This window comes from Hyperolius riggenbachi, chromosome 3, assembly GCF_040937935.1.
Source record: "Hyperolius riggenbachi isolate aHypRig1 chromosome 3, aHypRig1.pri, whole genome shotgun sequence".
NCBI lineage: Eukaryota > Metazoa > Chordata > Amphibia > Anura > Hyperoliidae > Hyperolius > Hyperolius riggenbachi.
This window is the reverse complement of record NC_090648.1, coordinates 42,959,169-42,965,487: the sequence shown is the minus strand read 5'-3', so window position 1 is coordinate 42,965,487 and position 6,319 is coordinate 42,959,169. Positions and strand designations below refer to the sequence as shown.

Sequence of the window (6,319 nt, the reverse complement as noted above, 5' to 3'; positions counted from 1 at the left end):
GCACAGACTTTCCATTGCTGTGCGTTACTCTGCGTTATAAATGTTTTATAACGTGCGACTTTAACGTCACACTGAAAGAGGCCTTAAAGAACACCTGTACTGAAAAAAAGTTCCTGTGGGGGGTACTCAACTCGGTAGGGGGAAGCCTCTGGACCCTATCGAGGCTTCCCCTGTCCTCCTGTGTCCCACGTCGGTCTCGCTGCAGCCCCCGGAGCGCACAGGCGACAAATCCGACAGCCTGTGCAATATTTACCGTTTCGGGCTCCAGCGGGGGCGCTGTTGTGGCTCTTCTGATAGAGATAGGCAAAAATAGCTGATCTCCGTCAGGTCCGCTCTACTGCGCAGGCACAGGAGACTTGCGCCTGCACAGTAGAACAGCCCGACGGAGATCAGCTATTTTCGCCCATCTTCGTGGGAAGAGCAGATACTGCGCCTGCGCTGGAGTCAAAAGGTAAATATTTACATCGCCGCCGCTCCGGGAGGATGTTCTCTGCCGCCGTGCAACCGAGGAGGACGGGGGAAGCCTCAATAGGATCCGGAGGCTTCCCCCACCTGAGGTGAGTACCCCCGGGGAGTGTTTTTCATTACAGATTTTCTTTGAGGAGAGTGGGGGGGACAGGAGACACACGTGTGCTATGACAGATATAAAACTGATGCAATGGCTATGCCCGAGATAGCATGAAGATGGTCCTACAGGTGAAACTCAAAAGATTAGAATACCATGCAGAAGTCCATTTATTTCAGTAATTCAACTTAAAGAGAACCCGAGGTGTGTTTAAAGAATGTGATCTGCATAGTGAGGCTGGATCTGCCTATACAGCCCAGCCTCTGTTGCTATCCCAAACCCCACTAAGGTCGCCCTGCACTCTGCAATCCCTCATAAATAACAGCCGTGCTGTGAGGCTGTGTTTACATCTGTAGTGTCAGTCTCAGCTGCTCCCCTGCCTCCTGCATAGCTCCAGTCCCTGCCCCCGTCCCTTCCCTCCAATCAGCAGGGAGGGAAAGGGTGCAGGCGGGGACCGGAGTTGTGCAGGAGGCGGGGAGAGCAGCAGACTGACACTATAGAGATAAACACAGCCAGCTCTGACAAGCTGTTTGTCAGCAGCGTGGCTGTGATTTATGAGGGATTGCAGAGTACAGGGGGACCTTAGGGGGGTTTGGGATAGCAACAGAGGCTGGGCTGTATAGGCAGATCCAGCCTCTGTATGCAGATAATATTCTTCAAACCCACCTCGGGTTCTCTTTAAAGGGGAAACTAATATATGAAATAGACTCATTACATGCAAAGCGAGATATTTCAAGCCTGTTATAATGTTGATGATTATGGCTTACAGCTTATGAGAACCCCAAAACCAAAATCTCAGACCATTAGAGTACTGTGTAAATGTTCCATAATCTAGTCTCAAAGTGTCAGACGCTAATCAGCTAATTCATCCAAAACACCTGCAAAGGGTTCCTATTTCATATATCTGCTTCACCTTTTTAAGTTGAATGACTGAAATAAATGGACCTTTGCACGATATTCTACTTTGAGTTCACCTGTATAAGTGATACAGACTACCCAGCAAGCTCATGGGGAAGGACCATAAAGCGCTCTTGCTAAAAATGTTATGCAAAACATAAGTGTGCCTTCTTAGACAGAAGGTATTTGTAATAATTCAGGTTGGAGTGAGCATATGATGTCTCCCACAATGCATTACTGCTGAATATGCAAATCACCCCTTGTTGTCCCTGGAAGCTAACTGCTTACAAGCTGATACATCATTGCATTCCAGCGCTCCTGGAGGTGTGGCTAGCTTACAGGGACAACAAAGAATGATTTGCATACTCAGCAGTGTTGCATTGTGGGAGACATCATATGCTCACTCCAACCTGAATTATCACAAATACCTTGTTTTAAGACTGCATAATTTGTTCTGTATAAGGGAAAAATGTATTTACTGGGGGTGGGCTTAAGACAGGAATTATACTGGGCGGGCCTTCTCAGTTTGTGCTTGGGACCCCATCATTTGTGGCTACCCCTAAATGAGCAGCATACAGAGACTGCCATCATCATTCCCTTATAAACAATGCCAGTTGCCAGGCTTTCCCGTTGATGTTTTGGCTTTAGTTGCGTTTGAGTCACACACCTGCAACAAGCGTGCAGCCAGCGGAGTTACTGCATCTGATCTGCATACAGGGAGGGGGGGGGGGGGGTGGGACACTAGGAAGAGCATACAGGAGCGTCCTGGTAAGACGAGCCTACAGTCCTCATCTGGTTTGTTTACCGGGGACTACCTGTATACTGAAAGCGTTGCTTTGCTCTCAGTATACAGTGTTTGCTCCTTTTAAAGTTCTACTCCTTTCTTTTTAGTAAATAGTATCATTGTGATTCCAGACACTCTAAGTACTTAGCTTCCTGACATATTTCTAGGTAATGGCGCCTCCTGCCAGCTGTTATCAGTACTGCAGCAGACCCTGTGCTCAGGCTATAGACTTTTCAAGAGTGAGTGATGAGTGATTAGTAGTAATGTAAAACCAATGGAAGTGGCGCAGTCATGCATTGTAAGTACAGTAGAATTAGCATTTGCAGTTATACAGAATACTTGATCTAAACTACCCATTCAGGTTTTAGCGCAACATGGCCGGTTAGCTCAGTTGGTTAGAGCGTGGTGCTAATAACGCCAAGGTCGCGGGTTCGATCCCCGTACGGGCCATGAAGTTTTACTTACTGTGTGGCCAAGGTCATTATTTTTTCTGCTGGTGTATTGGTTAGATAATATTTTTTGCCTTTTTTTTAGCTTTAATGCGTTTGTTTTTTTGGAGGGGAGTGGCAAGCAATGAGCTGGAGTGAGTTTAGAGCTAAGATCACACTATATAATGGGGTCAGATTGCAACGTTTCTCAGCATAAAGAGTTTCTATGGTAACAGCAGCAATGGCTGTGGACATGATTAGGTGAGATCCCCATAGTCAGACTATGGACTCTGCGATCAACTCTCTCCGGCCTCCCCACCTGATGGCAGAAAGTAGTGGTGCAGTGGCCAGGCATTGACAACACCAGGGGGCTGGGGAAGTGTTGCAAGGTAAGAGGAGACATGGCAAGGCATAGAAGGAAGCCTGGTAAGGGGTGGGAGGGACCATGACTGAAGGTGGGAGGAGTCATAGCTGAGGGAGGGGAATGCACAGCAAGGAGTGGGAGGAGACATGGCAAGGCATAGAAGGAAGCCTGGTAAGGGGTGGGAGGGGCCATGACTGAAGGTGGGAGGAGTCATAGCTGAGGGAGGGGAATGCACAGCAAGGAGTGGGAGGAGACATGGCAAGGCATAGAAGGAAGCCTGGTAAGGGGTGGGAGGGGCCATGACTGAAGGTGGGAGGAGTCAGCTGTGGGAGGGGAATGCACAGCAAGGAGTGGGAGGCGACATGGCAGGTGATGAGTGGAGGCATAATGAGGGATGAGCATTCCAGAAACAAATCCTGATCCAAATTATTTGCAAATTTCAGTCACAGCAGACCGCGGGGGTTAACTCCGCCTTGACACCACCCCCGTGCCCTCCCCTCCATGGTACATTCCAGCTCTCAATACTTCCTCCTTCACAGCTGGAGAGCATGGTATGTACCACGGAGGGAAGGGCTTGGGGGCAGCATCAAGGATGAGTTAAGAAGACCCCGCCCCCCCCCCCCCCGAGGTCCACGGTGCCTGAAATTCGCTTTCTGTTCTGAGTTATTAGGAAAAGCTTTCGGATTCGAACCGTTCATCTCTACAGGGAGAGCAGACTTATTAGGCAAGTTGTATTTTTGAGGAATACATTTTATTATTGAACAACAACCATGTTCTCAATGAACCCAAAAAAACTCAATATCAAAGCTGAATATTTAGTTTTAGCTATTTTAGGGGGATATCTGTGTGTGCAGGTGTCTATTACTGTGCATAATTATTAGGCAACTTAACAAAAAACAAATATATACCCATTTCAATTGTTTATTTTTACCAGTGAAACCAATATAACATCTCAACATTCACAAATATACATTTCTGACATTCAAAAACAAAAACAAATCAGTGACCAATATAGCCACCTTTCTTTGCAAGGACACTCAAAAGCCTGCCATCCATGGATTCTGTCAGTGTTTTGATCTGTTCACCATCAACATTGCGTGCAGCAGCAACCACAGCCTCCCAGACACTGTTCAGAGAGGTGTACTGGTTTCCCGCCTTGTAAATCTCACATTTTATGATGGACCACAGGTTCTCAATGGGGTTCAGATCTGGTGAACAAGGAGGCCATGTCATTAGTTTTTCTTCTTTTATACCCTTTCTTGCCAGCCACGCTGTGGAGTACTTGGAGGCGTGTGATGGAGCATTGTCCTGCATGAAAATCATGTTTTTCTTGAAGGATGCAGACTTCTTCCTGTACCACTGCTTGAAGAAGGTGTCTTCCAGAAACTGGCAGTAGGACTTGAAGTTGAGCTTGACTCCATCCTCAACCCGAAAAGGCCCCACAAGCTTATCTTTGATGATACCAGCCCAAACCAGTACTCCACCTCCACCTTGCTGGCGTCTGAGTCGGACTGGAGCTCTCTGCCCTTTACCAATCCAAAAACAGGCCCATCCATCTGGCCCATCAAGACTCACTCATTTCATCAGTCCATAAAACCTTAGAAAAAATCAGTCTTGAGATATTTCTTGGCCCAGTCTTGACGTTTCAGCTTGTGTGTCTTGTTCAGTGGTGGTCGTCTTTCAGCCTTTCTTACCTTGGCCATGTTTCAGAGTATTGCACACCTTGTGCTTTTGGGCACTCCAGTGATGTTGCAGCTCTGAAATATGGCCAAACTGGTGGCAAGTGGTATCTTGGCAGCTGCACGCTTGACTTTTCTCAGTTCATGGGCAGTTATTTTGCGCCTTGGTTTTTCCACACGCTTCTTGCGACCCTGTTGACTATTTTGAATGAAACACTTGATTGTTCGATGATCACGCTTCAGAAGCTTTGCAATTTTAAGAGTGCTGCATCCCTCTGCAAGATATCTCACTATTTTTGACTTTTCTGAGCCTGTCAAGTCCTTCTTTTGACCCATTTTGCCAAAGGAAAGGAAGTTGCCTAATAATTATGCACACCTGATACAGGGTGTTGATGTCATTAGACCACACCCCTTCTCATTACAGAGATGCACATCACCTAATATGCTTAATTGGTAGTAGGCTTTTAAGCCTATACAGCTTGGAGTAAGACAACATGCATAAAGAGGATGAGGTGGTCAAAATACTCATTTGCCTAATAATTCTGCACTCCCTGTAGTAGGGAGATGTGGCATCTTTTTTTTTTTCTTACATAAATTAGTATAATCCAGTCCCATTTTGCTGGATTACCTCTGTTTTCCATAGAAATCTTGATACAAAGAAGCAGGTACATGCACCTTTAGTCATTCAGCGTCATTCATTGAACAGGTGAAAACGTGTGTAACATCAGAGAAAACATCAAGCAAACATCACCTTGTTATGACGATGCCGCATCTATTGAGCGCTGCATGCTCACTTTGCTGATTGGCTGCCCGGCTTTCCCCCTGTGGTTGATCTATGAACTCCGAGCACAGGCGCCGATGCACCTCCGGAAGGGGCGTGGCTAATCCCCGTGATATACCGGAGGTGCCTCGGACGCCATTTTGTGTGGAACGCAGCGTGACCAAGCGTCCCGTTGGACGCGAAACGGCCATCACCAACCCCTTTGCAGCCCTGACACCCACTTCCATCCACGCACTGGCTACCACGTCATAACAAGGTGATGTTTTCCCTGATGTTACACACGTTTTCACCTGTTCAATAAATGACGCTGAATGACGGAAGGTGCATGTACCTGCTTCTTGGTATCAAGATTTCTATGGTATTCTTTCATCCTACAATGCAGAACCACGTTAGAGCTGCTAGGACTGGAAAGTAATCAGCACAGAACTGTAAATGAACAATTCTCACATTGCTTACTGCCACTATACTTACATACTGTCCTTGGCTTGTAATATACACACTGTCTGTCCTTGTATTGTTTTTGTTTGTGTTTGTTAAGCAACTGCCAAGACAAATTCCTTGTAGGTGCAAACTTACTTGGCGAAAATAAATTGTTTCTGATTCTGATGTCCAAGGTGCACACGTCAGTAGCTACCGTGTATACTTGTGTGCAGGGGAACGATCTGCGGGGACAATAAGGCCAGACAGAGTATCTACCCACGGATCCTCCATTCATTATTCATTAGAAATGCCACACTGATCTTTTCTCCTTGACAAATTACTTCTGTTCTCCAACCGTACTAAATAAGCTTCTGGATAAATGACCACTTATAAAGAATCAC

General features: G+C 46.5%; 1 non-coding gene across 1 annotated transcript; it reads left to right on the top strand.

The window, feature by feature from the left end:
* The first annotated feature begins 2,622 nt into the window (after positions 1-2,622).
* TRNAI-AAU (transfer RNA isoleucine (anticodon AAU)) lies at positions 2,623-2,696 on the top strand. Its single transcript has one exon. It is a non-coding gene; the product is annotated as a tRNA-Ile (tRNA).
* The last annotated feature ends 3,623 nt before the right edge of the window (positions 2,697-6,319 follow it).